The following is a 16854-nucleotide window of genomic DNA, read 5'->3' as shown; positions in this document are numbered from 1 at the left end:
GATTCCTGATTAATAAGGATATAACCGGTAATATACAGGAATCTTATAGCAATAACGTGAGGATGGCAGGTCTTGTTGTGAAACTTAAGAGGTACAAATTGAAGGTCCTACAGGCCTACGCTCCTACACCCAGTCATTATGGCTAGGAAGTCGAAAGCTTCTATGAAGATGTGGAATCGGCGATGGGTAAACTCAAATAAAAAAAACACTATGCCAATGGGTGACTCCTATGCCAGTGCAGGGAAGAAGCAGGCTTGAGACAAGTCAGCGTGGCAACATGGCATAGGTTTTAGGAACAGCAGGGGAGAGTTATTTATTAGTAGAGTTTGCAGAACGGAAAAAAATGCGGATAATGGATACCTTCTTCCACAAGCCGGATAGCCCAAAGTGGACGTGGAAGAGCCCGAATGGCGAGACTAGAAATGAAATAGACTTCATATTCTGCGCTAAACCTCTCATCATACAAGATGTGGACGTGCTCGGCAAGGTGCGCTGCAGTGACCATACGATGGTAAGAACTCGAATTAGCCTACACTTGAGGAGGGAACTGAAGAAACTGATACATGAGAAGCCGATCAATGAGATAGCGGTAAGAGGGAAAATTGAGGAATTCCAGATCATGCTACAGAACAGATATTCGGCCTTAACTCAGGAAGAGGATCTTAGTGTTGAAGCAATGAACGACAATCTTATGGGACCAGTAAGCTATCGCAGGAGACGAAAGATCTGATCAAGAAACGCCAATGTATGAAAGCCTCTAACCCTACAGGTAGAATGGAGCTGGCAGAACTTTAGAAGTTAATCAACAAGAGTAAGACAGCTGACATAAGGAAGTATAATAAGGATAGAATTGAACATGCTCTCAGGAACGAAGGAAGCCTAAAATCAGTGAAGAAGAAACTAGGAATACGCAAGAATCAAATGTATGCGCTAAGAGACAAAGCCGGCAATATCATAATAGGGATAAGATAGTTCAAGTGGCAGAGGAGCTCTATAGAGATTTATACAGTACCAGTGGCACCAACGAAGATAATGGAAAAGGGAACAGTCTAGAGGAATTTGATATCCCACAAATAACGCCGGAAGAAGTAAAGAAAGCCTTGGGAGCTATGCAAAGGGGGAAGACAGCTTGAGAGGATCAGGTAACAGCAGATTTGTTGAAGGATGGTGGGCAGATTGTTCTAGAAAAACTGGCCACCCTGTGTACGCAATGCCTCATGACCTCGAGCGTACCGGAGTCTTGGAAGAACGCCAACATAATCTTAATTCATAAGAACGGAGACGCCAGAGACTTGAAAAATTATAGACCGATCAGCTTACTGTCCATTGTCTACAAAGTATTTACTCAGGTAATCGCAAATAGAATCGGGAACACCTTAGACTTCCGTCAACCAAAGGACCAGGCAGGATTTCGTAAAGGCTATTCAACAATAGATCATATTCACACAATCAATCAGGTGATAGAGAAATGTGCAGAATATAACCAACCCTTATATATAGCTTTCGTTGATTACGAGATAGCGTTTGATACAGTCGAAACCTCACCAATCATGGAGGCATTACGGAATCAGGGTGTAGACGAGCTGTATGTAAAAATACTCAAAGATATCTATAGCGGCTCCACAGCCTCCATTAAGAAAGCAACAAAATCCTAATAAAGAAGGACGTCAGGCAGGGAGATACGATCTCTCCAATGCTATTCACAGCATGTTTACAGGAGGTATTCAGGGACCCGGATTGGGAAGAAATGGAGAAAGAGTTAATGGAGAATACCTTAATAACTTGCGATTCGCTGATCATGTTGCCTTGATTAGTAACTCAGGGGACCAATCGGAATGCATGCTCACTGACCTGGAGAGGCAAAGAAGAAGGGCGGGTCTAAAAATTGATCTGCAGAAAACTAAAGTATTGTTTAACAGTCTCAGGAAGAGAACAGCAATTTACGATAGGTAGCAAGGGACTGGAAGTGGTAAGGGAATAAATCTACTTAGGGCAGGTAGTGACCGCGGATCCGGATCATGAGACTGAAATAATTAGAAGAATAAGAATGGGCTGGGGTGCGTTTGGCAGGCATTCTCAGATCATGAACAGCAGGTTGTCATTATCCCTCACAAAAAAGGTGTTTAATAGCTGTGTCTTAGCACTACTCCCGTACGTGGCAAAAACCTGGGGGCTTACGTAAAGGGTTCTACTTAAATTGAGGACGACGCAACGAGGTATCGAAAGAAGAATGATGGGTGTAACAATAAGGGATAAGAAAAGAGCAGATTGGGTGAGGGAACACACGCGAGTTAATGACATCTTAGTTGGAATCAAGAAAAAGAAATGGGCATGGGTAGGACAAGCAATGAGGACGGAAGATAACCGATGGTCATTAAGGGTTATGAAATGGATTCCAAGAGAAGGGACGCGTAGCAGGGGGCGGCAGAAAATTAGGTGGGCGGATGCGATTCAGATGTTTGCAGGGACAACATGGCCACAATTAGCACATGACCGAGGTAGTAGGAGAAGTATGGGAGAGGCCTTTGCCCTGTAGTGGGCGTAACCAGGCACTGCTGCTGCTGCTGCTGCTGCTGCTGCTGCTGCTGCTGCTGCTGCTGCTAATGATGATGATGATGATGATGATGAATGCCACCGCTCTGCTGCCAAGCTAACCGCATGTTGTCGTCGTCGTCTTTAGTGATTGTGGGGCGTACCCACAATGATGCATTGGGAATTCCTTTAATGCGTTCGCAGTCATAGAATGTGTCGGGTAACGGTGCGTCAGGCAGGGCCACAGAGACTCCAATCCCAGCTCCGGTAGACTGTACTGCGACGTCCTCCAAACGCAGGGCAATAGTCAAATAAACAGGTGAATTTGGAGCGTTGTCCGCAGAAGTCAGCGAGATTAAGCAGGCTCTCATTGGGCTGGCAGACGGCCTCAAACAGGTCACCCCTAGCGTCAGTTGGCTCACCGATAACGTTCGCCAAATTCAGGTTGCGCTCGGAGACCCCAACAGGGACCTCGGAGCTCTCGCAGATCGCATCGACTCCATTGAGACGCGAATGGCTTCATCCGCCTCCGTCGTACAGCCGCTAATCGTGCCCGCCATACTAACGGAAGCTAGACTTCAGTATCCCACCAGCGCAGCGACAGGAGTCCCAATCTTTCCGCAGCCTTAACTGTCCCGTTAGGAGGTAGTGCGTCCGCTTCGCCATAATGAATAGGTCCAAAGTGAGATCTCGCATTTGGCAATGGAACGGCCGGGGGTATTCTAACAAAAAAAGCCCCTCTGTAGCAGTTTTTCAGGTCATTCGCTGTCAAACCTGAGGTCATTGCTCTCCAGGAAATATTAGTCTCCGCCGCCTCGCTCCAGAGCTACATGGCCGTGTCGGGCCGGCCCAGGGGGTGAGAGATTTGTACCTTGATCCATAAAATGCTGACTCATCTCACCCACGACGTCAAGCTGACGAGTGGTAGAATCGAATATGTCATGGTTGAGATCCTGCTCGACATACCGTAGCGGAATCAGCGCAGAAACAGCGTGCTCGTTCTCAATGTCTACAGCGACCCCAGGGATTCGCGCCAGCAGTTCAAGACCATCCTAAAAAAAGCGACCCACTTGGCCGGCACTCTACCCTTGGTCGTCGTCGGGGACTTCAACGCACCATACGGCATCTGGGATTACGTCTACGACACTACCGAGGTGCACAACCTGTGGCAAGATGCCAAGAGATGGACCTCACTCTGGTCACTGACATGGATTTTCCTACGCGCATCGGCAACTCCGTCACCCGGGACTCGACACCCGACCTCGCCTTCGTCAGGAACGTTGAGGACGTGGGCTGGGAGGACACCGCAATGGAGTTCTGCAACGACCACTACGTTCTCGAGACCAACTTCAAGGTGTCTCGGAGTAGGTTCAGGGAATTCGCGTTCATCGATTGGGACCATGTTCGCAAGATTCGCGAAGAACCCGGCAGAGCCAGGGCACCCGCCACTCTCGAAGAATGGTGTGAAGGCGTCCTGAACGACGCTTCCGCGCCTACCACGAAAGTGGAAACCGATCTCGACGTCGAGCGCATGGACAGCAGACTCACCCACCTGATCGTGGCCAAAAACGCGCTGCTCCGCCGATGGAAGGGTCAAAGGCTCAATCGCAGACTCCGAAAGAAGATCTCGGAGCTCAACAGGGACATCGATGACCACTGCAAGGCGCTATGCCAGCAGCAGTGGGACGAGCTCTGCGAATCCATCCACGGACAGATGCGCAACGGCAAATCCCGGGGTATGCTGAAGCACCTTCTCGACGACGAAAGCGGTTCGAAGTCAAATCAGAGGCATACGTTGGCGCGGGCCCTTGACGAAGCCACCAGGTCTCACATGGTCGATGAACTCGTCTCAGAACTCATACAGAAGTACCTTCCCGTCCGTCGCCACGGAGAACCGATGACCCAACTCCCGGACTACCAAGGCTCTCCACGCCCCGTGCTGGACGAAGACTTCTGCGCTGCCGAGGTCAGGCAGGCCATCTTCACTCTCAACTGCAAGTCTGCGCCGGGTCCGGACGGAATCACCAACGGAATGTTGAGAAACCTCAGTGACACGTCGATCGTCTTTCTGACCGACAAGATCAACGAGTCCTCGAAGAGCGGCATTGTTCCTGCAGAATGGAATATGGCCTACACGGTGGTCTTTCCCAAGCCCGGCAAGGCCCCTAACATCGAGAACCTCAGGCCGATTTTTCTAACCTCCTGCGTCGGCCAGGTCATGGAGCGCGTCGTCCTCAACAGGCTCAATGGGTACTTCGAAGACAACGAGGTTTAGACGCACAACATGATCGGCTTCTGCACCGGACTCTCGACGCAGGATGCCATGAAACTAATCAACCATCAGATTGTGGATTGCCATTCCAGAGACGTCAAGGCTCTGCTCGGTCTGGACCTGAAGAAGGCTTTCGACAACTTGCTCGACACCTTCATCGTAAAGACCTCTTCAGACCTGGGTGTCGGTACTAGATTCCACAGCTGCGTCAGCTCTTTTCTAGCGGACAGGAAGGCCATGCAACAACGTCCTTTACAGGAAAAACTGCGGAAGCGGTCCCAATACGTACCTACTTGTCGTGCCGTCGGCACTACGCCGAGACATTTTGCAAGCCTGTCATGATGAGCCATGCGCGGGACACCTGGGATTCGCTAAGACATTAGCAAGAATACGACAGAAGTATTACTGGCCCCGGTCTTATTCTTCTGTGCAACGGTACGGGAAAACCTGCCGCGATTGCCTGCGCCGCAAGAAACCACCAGTTAAACCGGCTGGCTCTCTCCACCTTGTGGACCCTCCTCAAGCACCGTTCCAACAAATAGGAATGGATCTACTTGGGCCATTTCCAGTAACCTCTTCGCGCAACCGATGGATAGTCGTCGCTACCGATTACGTAACCCGGTACGCCTAAGCCGAAGCTATTCCGCAAACAAATTCTTATGAAGTGGCCAAGTTCTTTGTACGGCACATCGTCCTACGACATGGTGCACCGTCTGTTCTCATCACCGACCGCGGTACAGCATTTACGGAGGAACTTACGCAGGACGTTCTCCAGCTGACGCATAGCTCTCACCGCAAGAGCCCTGCGTATCACCCTCAAACTAATGGAATAATGGAACGTCTGAACAGAACGCTGGCTGATATGCTCTCCATGTATGTCGGTGTAGAGCACAAGACATGGGGCGAGATCTTACCCTATGTGACTTTCGCATATAACACTGCTGTACAGGAGACTACACAATTTACGCCGTTCAAACTTTTATACGGGCACCACGTCACGTCAACACTTGACGCCATGCTACCTCTGGCTGATAATAGCCCGAACAACGAACACGTGGAAGAGTTCGTACAAAGAGCCGAAGAGGCACGCCAGCTAGCTCGGCATCGTATCCGGAGTCAAGAACATACCGGTACCCTTCGACACAACCAGGGTCGACGCGACGTCCATTACAATGCCGGCGACTGCGTGTGGGTCTAGACGCCCGTCCGCCGCCGTGGACTCGGAAAAGTTGATCCGCCGGTATTTTGGTCCCTACAAGGTCACACGCCGCCTTAATGACGTGACCTACGAAGTCGTCCCCTGCAGATCTGACCCCGGTTCACTCCGTCGTCGTCCTCGCGCTGAAGTTGTTCATGTAGTGCGCATGAAACCATAGTATGGGCGTACGTGAACGCCGAGATGCACCTGAGGAGCTCCATTTCTTGTGTCGCTGAAAGAACTTTTTGACGCGACCGAGAGGGTCGCTTTCCGCATGGGGGCAATTGACACAAACATGTGGGGCTCCCGCACAACAGGACGGCGCGCGCAAAGGTCGGCGCCACGAAAGACGATGAAGTGCGTAAGCTGCACGCTCTTGTTATGGCCCGCCATTAAAGATAAGCGTATATTTTGCAAGACTCCGTCTCCAATCTACGTTACAATATGTATTTCATGATTCCTTAACGCATCCTATATGTGTGAACTTCACTTGGCTCGATTGCATGCTTCGGTAACGCGTCCGGGAAACTGATCTAGAAGGAAGCACAGTGACGTTGACTGTTTGTCACGCGTACCACTCCCTACGACGTCATCGGACCCTGACCATGACTGGCCATTTGTCGGCGTTATCGACGCCATAAAGATGGCTGAGCGCCAGCGCGCTGACGCCGAGTCTGCGGCTGATCGAGCACCTCCAAGGAGTTGAAGGCATAGTAGCAACCTGGGACGTTTTCCGACGACTACAGGAATCGCAGGCAGCAACGTTCGCCCAGCACGACCAGTGACGCGGTTTTATGCACCAACCATCCTGCATGATTCCTTGGATGTTACTTTCTACAAAGGGCCACAGACGTCTTGGTGGCAAGCATGAGACAGATTGATTTCTGTTGCACGAGCAGCAGAGATACCCGGTGTCACTCGTACCAGAGTCCTTGAACACATTTCTATAAAAATATTCAAGTAAAAAAAGTATGAAATGATTCTTCTTGTACAAAATGTAGAAATATGGGAGCTTATGTGAATTCCCTCTCCTGCTGCTCTTCCGGCAGGCATTCAAGCGCTGGACACACCCGTACCCAAACAACTTAACCGCCATGGCACTAGGAGTCCTCGCTTACAGCGGGAAGTACGTGGAAGTTTTCAAGGACAATTTCAAGGGCGTCGTCAAGTTAGTTGTGGCTCTCTTCTATGCATGCGGAAAAGGATGTTTTGAGAAAGGCACATGGTACTCGTGTAGCAGATTTTTTTTTTTTTTTGCTAGATCATAAAGCAGTAAACCAAAAACCTCCTGTGGACGGGAACGCAATCCTACGAGGGCGAATCAGAAAGTATTTGCCCCCATATATTCTTAGCCAAAATGAGGTACATACAGGTAATTAAAAATACAGGTACTATTCTACGAACATGACCCTATTTTTTCCACATAGTCCCCACACCGGTTCAAGCATTTGTCCCAACGCAGCTCTAAAGTTGGGATGCCCGTGCGGTATAATTCACGGCACTCGGCCTCCCCGAACGCTCATTCTCATGATACACTTCACGGCCTTTAGCGAGCTCACAACACCACTAGCTCACACTTATCAAAGCGAGACAGCTTTCCCCATACGTGGGCTACATTTCTCTATGTATATTATGGGCGTTCGTCCCCTGCTCCATAGAATACTCCATAGAATCACACTTCGTTGCTCGGACGCCGTGGACGTGTGAAGCACATCCGCCATCTTCAACTACTGGCAGCAGCGCCGTGCCGTGGTGCTACCGGCCGATAAGGCCGGCCCCAAGCCGGTCCAAGAAAGGTCTAGCTGGGAATGGATGCGTTGACTTGGCATTTACAGCTATAATCTGACTAAACAAATATGGGCAAACACTTTCCGATTCGCACTCGTACTCCTTGAGCTGGATTTCTCCAATAAAGGGCGCACATGTATGAGAAATAAAAACTCGTACTCAGCTAATAACCAGATTTTCAGCTTCTACATTTTGTACTCATTACTTCACCTCACTTATTGCAATTTACGAATTGTACCCGGCACCGGTTTCGAAATATGTGGTGCCGAAAACGGCACCACATATTTATATACATATTTATATACACCACACCACACTGCCGAAAAACACCAGTGCTGAAAATGTACACCAGCAGCAAAGTAGAATATACTTGATTAAGGCAATATTAGCGGTTTTTGGTCTGAGCTCCGCCCCACCAGCTTGCTGCACCATGCAGGACGCCCCCGTTTACGCCTCACCTCATCCGCCTGCATTTACCCGAATACCGGACAAGCTAACCCTCTCTATCCCTACAAGCGAGCATGCCTTTACCCACGGGGAAGCGACAGCAATGAGGAGTGTTAATGCGATGCATTTTTTTAGGAGAGTTTTGCGAGTAAACGTTGCGAATTGTTCATGAAATTTGGAGTGGCTTATAGTCCCCGCCGTGCTTACTCAGTGGCTATGTAGTTGGGCTGCTGAGCACGAGGTCGCGGGATCGAATCCCGGCCACGGTGGCCGCATTCCGACGGGGTCCAAATGCGAAAACACCGTGTAGCTAGATTTAGGTCCACAATTAAATTTTTTTATCGTATAAATTTTGCCTCTTCTATATATACCTAGGTTTATAAAACGGTTATGATAATACTAAAAACAAATTGATATATATATATATATATATATATATATATATTTATATATATATATATATATAGAGAGAGAGAGAGGGTCATGGTACGCACAAACTGTTAAATGCGCATATATAATATGTATGCAAGTGGTGAACAGTAAAGCATCTCACCACCTCTCTCTCTCAAATACACACACACACATATATATATATATATATATATATATATATATATATATATATATATATATATATATATTATCGCGATTTGTGTGCAGAACGTCGCGTACACGCCCTTGCGCGTTTTGCGCGGTAGCGTCCGCGCAGTGAGCTAGCTTCATGCACGCGTCATTCTTCACCGCGCAAACGGTGCTCGAGTGCGACGCTTAGCTCGAGGCGACAACGCGCCGATTGGCGCTCCTTTCGCTTCTGCAAGCAACGCGCATTCGGATCGGTCCAACTCAAAGAGGCAGCAGTCTCGGTGGCATGTTTCGGTTATCGCCTATTAAAATTGTGCAGTACGCCTGCAACGGCAACCCGCCGCGCTAGATAAAGATGCTTACTGCGGTAGTTTCGGCGGTGATAGGCGATAAGATGAGCCCGTCGGCGGCTGTGTTCTTTGCCGCCGTCGTCACCACACCTCTGTTCATTTGCGCTGTGTATCCGTGTACAGTCACCGCGCGGAAACTGTGACTAATCGGTTGGCCGTTCTCCGCAAATCCCAAAGAGGCGAAATATATTTCGCGGTGTGCCGCATCATTAGCCGCAACCTAAATCGAGGCGCGCATAACCGCTACGGCACAAAAGGTGATCACACTAACCGTATAGTATACGATGAGCCACTACGGGAAAAAAAAATAATTCTGATGTTCCACGTGCCAAACCAACGATCTGATTATGAGGCACGTCGTAGTTGGGGACTCCGTATTAATTTTGACTTCCTCGAAATTTTCACGTGCATATAATGCACACAATGCACGAGCGTTTTTGCATTCCGCTCCTTTGAAATGCGGCCGCTGCAGGGCGCTCGCCAGTTGCCACGGAGGCCGCCATAGTTACGAAATGCGTAAGCGTGAAGTGCAACACTGCCTTCCGGTACGAGTGTGGTACAAGCGTAGCACAGCTGCACACCTGCTGCCCAAATATTTGTCACGGTTCTCCTAAGCTCGTAGTGCCTGCCTAAATACTTTGAAAGGCAGCGCGCCTCTCACGTATCGGAACGCGATAACAAGCGCTCAGACGGCCCACGTGAGCCCCCATGAAAGATGACGTGGCCACTGTACAAAATTATCACTGCGCAGAGAAGCCGATCCTTATGTTCCAATTGTGTTGTCTCAGACAAATGAAGGAAACGTCACTAGACAGGAAGAAATGAAGCAATGCAATTTTACGCACATGGGGCGCCGCTGCCTCTTCGCCTACCATTGTTCCAAACGAAGTGACGGCGGCAGCGAGAGTTAGTATCGCGCGCATTTGCTCCGGGGCATGCGGTTTGCTTGAGAAGGAGGAGGAAAAACTTTATTTGCTCTAATTGGTTAGAAATTAGCGGTGGCAGATGCGGTCGGCCGTCTTCATGGTCTTCTTCCCCATCTGCGCAGGGTCGACGCCCCTATTCCAGGGCACCACTGAGGGTGGCTACTCGGCGAGCGTGCCTTACTAGTCCATGCTGGACTTTCGGGTCGCTGCTGGAGAGCACCCTCTCCCACTGCTCCGCATTCGGGTCTTTTAATTGAAGGAATTGTTGATTCTGAACGCATTCCCATGTAATGTGATACAAGGTGGGCTTGGCGCCGCACCAGGGGCAAATGTCTCTGTACTGGGTGAAGAAAGTGAACGGTGTGCTTAACATCTCACGCTCGTCAATGTCAAAATAGAAAAAAAGGCTACGTGCCCAAGAAAACGAGATTACTTACCTATCTTCAGAAGTGCGGCTGCGACTGTTTCGGGGTGCCTTCTCTCAAACAGGCATCATGACCTCTGCCGCGCAACTCATCAAAACAACCAGGCTCGCACATCAGTAGAAGACTAGTAGCTGGGTGAGCCAAGCACTTCAACGGATAAACGTCCCACTTATCGTCGTTAAAGCATTTCACTAAAACATGCGTCAAAAATAATATTTCACTATTACTTTCATCAAAAAGCACGAGGCGTGAACCACCGCACAACTGCAACCGTATAACTGAGTCCGAAAGCCGTTCACAGCTTCACTATCGTATTCAGTTATAAAAATCTTTCAAACACAAAATAACGGCACTTAAAAACCGCCAATTAATTAGCAATAACTTTTCATCAACTAACCTTTATAAATTTTTAAGAACAACCTAATTTGTAGCGTAAACAATAAACACTACGACCAAAACATGCGACTACGAAACTAGCGGTAACCGTGTGTACTGTTGCAAAAGTTTGCGCAAAACGAAGCTCAGTTGCACCCGCTTGCGCGCACACATACACACTCAAATACTACCTTGAGGTTTGTCGCGCCACCTAGAATTAAACATTACTATTAGTTTTGCTATTTTTGCAAAAACAACACTTCCAAAATAGTTTTTAGCGCCTTTGCAGATGACGAGGTCACAAGTAAGCTATGATAAGAGTCCGTTACCTGTATTTCTTTCATTTCCCTTTGGTGTTCTTAACTGAACATACGAGACCTGCAGGCTCGGGAGATGCGAGGACGACAGTTCGGCGAGGCTCAAATAAATCGCGTGCTTCTTGCAAGGCGAGAGACGGGAGCAGCCGCAGATACAGCGATTAGGTGTGATACTGTTCCGGCCGTTGCTGAATCCCAAGCTCTTTGAAGTCAATGGTTATAGCGGCTGCGCGCTGCGATCTCAAAGCGCGTTCGTTCTTTGATCTCTAGATACCACGGACATTGGATAAAAAAACTATATTTGCTTTAGGGACAGAGGGTACGTCGCAGGAAATTCGAAGACCTCACACGCGTATGTTTGTAGTGTGTGCGCGCTTGCACCCTACGGTTCCCACAGCGCGTCCGATGCTCCAAGCTAGCGTCGTCGCGTGTCCGCGCCTGTCTTATCGCCGGCCGCACATGCGCGTAGTCACCGTAGTCACCGTAGACTCCACATGCGCGTAGTCACCGTGTTTGCAAGTGAATTTCGCATTCTTCTGCTCCCCGAAACGTGCTCATTTTGGATCGTACCAATGGTTGTCATCTAGTGTATGTTAGAACGATGGTGGCATTTGTACACCGGTGAAGAAATAAATCGTTATGAACTTGGGCGGTCATGATCGAATCTAGTCTAACGTTGCAGTTTTTACGTAGTGAAAATGGCTACGAAAGTGGGGCGGTCCCGGAGATAGGCGCTTCAAAGCGCCAGCTGTAGCGACAGCGTCAGGAGCACGCGCCAAGAATTTCAGAGCTTACTGGCTTTCGAATAAGAGGAGTATGCGCGCGCTCGTGGCCTATTGGTTAGAGTACCGGGCTCGACGACCGACGTTCGATTCCACCCCATCGGTCACACATTATTTTCGTTTAATGAAAGCAAGGCGAAAGAAGAACCTACCTGCCGCAAAGTGACAGGAATGAGGTTGGAACGCATTGCAATAAATGTTTGGAATGTCTTCATATGCGAGTCCTAATTATTGTATACTGGACTCAACTGCTACACAACAAAAAAAAAAACAACTAGAAAAATCAACGCAAATTACCCAATAAATTGTTTATTGAGAACACTCAACAGTAATATTGTTGTGCAAGGGTTGAGTGAACTCAATTGCTCTTGAAAATTTGTTGAAGTCCGTTGTTTCAACAATTCCCCAACAATATATCAATGGTTAATCAACACTCATTTTTGTACGGGTAGGAGGGCCAGGTACGTGTGAACCGATTTTTCCAACATCCGTTTTACCGTCTGTACTCTCATTTTTTTTTTACCGTCTGTAAAAGAAATGGGAGTGGTTCTTTGTGGAGCTGTACATACGCGTTTTTTACGCACGCAGTCGAAAGCAGTGCTGAAACCACTGGAAAGCAGCGCCGTCTCCGTGACAACACTGTGTGCGAGTCACGGCATTGCACCGCTTCACGCACCCGCCGACGGATTCAACGCTGCAGGAATGTCAACACACAATAGGGCGACTTAGGTCTGCTGACGCTGAAACGTCCTCCTTAAAGCATCGCCAGCCGAAGCCGAAGTGCGTTTCTACGGACGCAACACCATGTGTGGCTGACGTCATGCATGCTTGAACTCCAACTAGCGTGCTACAGACAGACACATATCCCACGCAAAACAGACTGCTCCACTATGTGCCTGAGCTCTACGACAAGTCTTATTGCACCAGTTTCAATACACCCCTTAACGTCTATCATTTACTCTGGCCGTGGTCGCAAGCTCACATAAACTCCGAACCGCACAAGCGCAAGCTTGAAGAAGCACTCCGGAGCGAAGAACTCGCTCCCCAACTCTGGGCCGTCCAGCAGGTCCGCGACGACGCCAGGACAGTCAACCTCTCGGTTCCGTCGTGGGAGACGTCCACTCCAGGAGAGCCCCAAAGCTCTCGTGGACTGCAGGGCCTTGAATACAGTTGATTTCCTTCCTTCCTTCCTTCCTTCCTTCCTTCCTTCCTTCCTTGCTTCCTTCCTTCCTTCCAACTAGCGCCTGAAAGTCAAGCTGCCGTTATGCAGCTTTTATCCTGCCATCCCTACCGCTTTGTATATATCAGTGTACTTATGTGGTAAATAAACTTCTTCTTCTTCTTCTTATGTGCGCGTACACCTTCTGTTCCTCTCCTTGTTGGCGCTGCTATCGTAACCGGTATTTGCAAGAATAATTCGAAGGTATACTTGAGTCTTGGTTTTAATGTTTTTTTTTTTTGATGAATTACTGTGCGAGCTGTTTGCTAGCTATACTCGAATGCGTGCGTATTGTGAGTGACGTTTGTTTTTATTTATTTGCGTACTTACGCTTTGCAGCCGTTGACAAACTGGAAATGCGCTTCTGAGATGTGAAGGCGTGCTGCACAAAGTCCGGTCACAGAGTAGAGATCGGCGAAACCGCGGTGTGCCGCTTTCGCATCTGCGCGGGCATGTGCACTCAGATGCACTTCTCCTGGCATTTCTGTGAACTCTAGGAAACATAGTTCGAGCTTTGGTGTTCAGGTGAATTAGGATTAATTTAGCGAAGCTGTTGCAAAACCACCGCCACATCTGTTGACGTGGATATATCTAATGCTTTATTCATGCTTCTGAAGGCCTGTTTTGAACTTGTTCTTGTCTGAAACGTGTGCGGTTGTGTGTGTTGTGTGGGTGATTTCAAATAATTTATGCACTGTTCTTAGGGTCGCGTTTGTAGCATACTTCTATTTTTTTTTTAATGACAGCACCTCGGACGGTATTCCATTTTAACATTTTGTTGTAGCGTGACTTGCAGTGACTGGCCCTACTGTGTGCGACCTGTACAGTGTGTGACCTGTGCTGTATGTGATCTCCTTCATTTGTGAGAGTTGTAATCTCTCTTTCTTTCCTCTTTGCTCCCCTCCTTCCTATCTTCCATTACTATGTTTCTGTCTTCTCCTTTCTGAAGAGTAGGCAGGCGTTGGGCCCCTTCCGGTGGCAGTTTCCAGCCTGCCCTCGCTTTATCTTTTCTGCCATGTGTTTTCAAATTATTATTATTATTATTAATAATAATAATAATAATAATAATAATAATAATAATAATAATAGCCTCCACCTTACGTAGGTACAAGCCATTGCAGTTTCTGGTTGCATTCGTTGTCTTCCGTGAAGGGAAAATGTCTCGTTGGGTAGGCATAGAAATGCTTAGGCATTCAACAGCAAAAAGCCATGGCTGGCCACGACTGGCACACATGATGGTTCTCCTAAACTGCAGATGGGCTAGCCATAGGTAGATGTGTCGTGATCCACGCATACGTAAACTGTGCTGCAGGTCATCGCCTGGTTCCCCTTGCCTTACAATATGAAAGCGTAGATATATTTTCACAAAGGTCGGCAAAAGTAGCGGAGAACGGCCTCGTGCTCTAAGTAGCGGAGTTCACTACGAATCTTCTTTCAGTGCTAGAGTACAATACTCAGACGACGTGACTTTGGAAACGATATCGCCATAGTACATAGCAAACCCGCCATGGTTGCCCAGTGGCTATGGTATTGGGCTGCTGGGCACGAGGTCGCGGGGAGGAATTCCGGTAACGGTGGCCGTATTTCGATGGGGGCGACAAGGCAAAACACCCGTGCACTCTGATTTCGGTGCACGTTAAAGAACCCCAGGCGGTCAAAATTTCCGGAGTCCTGCACTACGGCGTGCCTCATTATCAGAAAGTGGTTTCGGCCCGTAAAGCCCCACAATTTGATGGTACATAGCGACTGGATCCGTTCTTCGGATCGCTACGATCGCGGCCGCGCTCCGCACGCTGTGGGTGCGAGTGAAAGCGTGCGAGACGGGCTACCCATACGTCGCGATATGCCAGCATGCACGGCGAGCCTGTATGCGGAGAAGCACGGTGGCTCGCCACGCAAGGAAAGACTAAGGGAACGTCACTGGGCTTCTTCGATTTTCCACTTCTGGCCACCCGCGGGCTGCCAGAGCCAGCCAGAGCGTCTTCGTTTTTCTCGGGTTGCTCCGCCCACCGCGCTACGCACTTCCGCCGGGCGTTCCTTTTGCTCGCGCTGGACGGTTCTGGCTACCCGCGGGCTGCCAGAACCTGCCAGGACGATTTTGGTCTGGCTGCTCTCTGGAAGTTCTCTGGCTAGCAGACGACTAAAAGAGGCGATGGGCGCTCGCCGCCATCCTTACGGGGACTTCACGGATTGCAACGCGGGCGCTTGAGGACTTAAATTTACCTCGCTCAGCCAACTGTCTACGGTCATCTTCGGATTTCCTTACTTCTAGCGTTATCTTTTTAGGTGCCAGCGCTCCGTTCCGCATCGCGAAGCGGTGTGATACGAGCCGTGGTGAACCGTTTGGAGCTTTTGTGTGTGTGTATGTCCCCTGATTGCTTCTTCGCGGCGGTGAACAGCGCGCCGCGCTCTCATGCGTGCATGTTATCTGCATCGTGTCCCACGCAAGTTGTAGACGCTCATTCACACATTGCGGTACATTTTGGGTTCGTCTTTCTCTGGTGTCGTTCCTTTTCACATATTTCGCGTATGTATATTTCTCCTTTCTCTGCACTTAGCGTAGGCTTTGCAGTTAGCCCGTGTTCGCTCCGTCTCTGTCGTATGCTTAGGTGGCAGCTCGAAACCGATATGTGTTCGAACTGCAGGCCGTTGATCTAAGAATACACTGATTGCACTCGGTACATTGGCTTATTGCTCTCATGATTGCTGCCAATGTTGTTTTTCGTGTGAAACGTTTCGCTGGTCACAGGCGACGTGCATTTTCACGCGCCAGCCGCGTCCCCAGCTCCGTAAATGAGAAGCACCATCAGCCACAACAAACTTTCTGAAATCGAAGCTCAAGAAGGTAGGCGCGAAATTTTATGCGTATGAGACGTACCCGATAACCTGCTTTTTCATGTCTTGTGATGACACAACGCCAACTCATCAATGTCGCCGGTGTTCGACGTGATCGCTGCGACCAGGGATCCTCCAGCTATCGCTTTCGAGTATACAATACGATTTAGCGTCTTGTCATCGGCCTCGTCGGAGGCCATCTGTTGCGCTGCGCAAGGCGAGGTTGGCCGAGTACGCGTCCTGCGCCGAGTCGCGCGAAATCGCGCGAAAGTGATCGTATTCCTGAATGCAACTATATATTTTCAAACTGGCAACGCATAAATGGGCTGACTACGCCGAGCGCGCGTCGGCCTCGATGGGCGCTGCCATGCTGGTAGCATGTTTACATTTGGCCAGCTGTACCGGCGTTCGATTTTGCAAACTGCGGGCAGGTTCGGGTTGTCTTGGGATCCCAGCCCACGTGACTTCCTGTCAGAACCGGAACTAGCTGGCTGCCGTCTAGCTCCCAGCGGGCTGCCAGAACTCCGAAAATCGAAGAGGCCCACTCTTTGGGGAGCTCGGTCGCGCCGGAAGTTGTGGTCGATCCGCCATCTTGTCGGGGCAGATTCTCCTCTCCCGTGTACATTTCTCGCCTTCGGCGCGCAAGCAAACCGCGCATGCGCGGACGTGCACACGCCGTAGTGATACGACCAACGGATCCAATACCGGTGTGTAACATCGCGTTACCCTTGCCTAAGTAAATTTGTCCGAATATTGTGCTCCAGCGTTCACAGGAGTTCATAATGAACTCTTCAAGTTAGACTGTG

The sequence above is a fragment of the Dermacentor andersoni genome, chromosome 7 (assembly GCF_023375885.2).
Source record: "Dermacentor andersoni chromosome 7, qqDerAnde1_hic_scaffold, whole genome shotgun sequence".
NCBI classification, from domain to species: domain Eukaryota; kingdom Metazoa; phylum Arthropoda; class Arachnida; order Ixodida; family Ixodidae; genus Dermacentor; species Dermacentor andersoni.
This window is presented reverse-complemented; position numbering follows the sequence as displayed.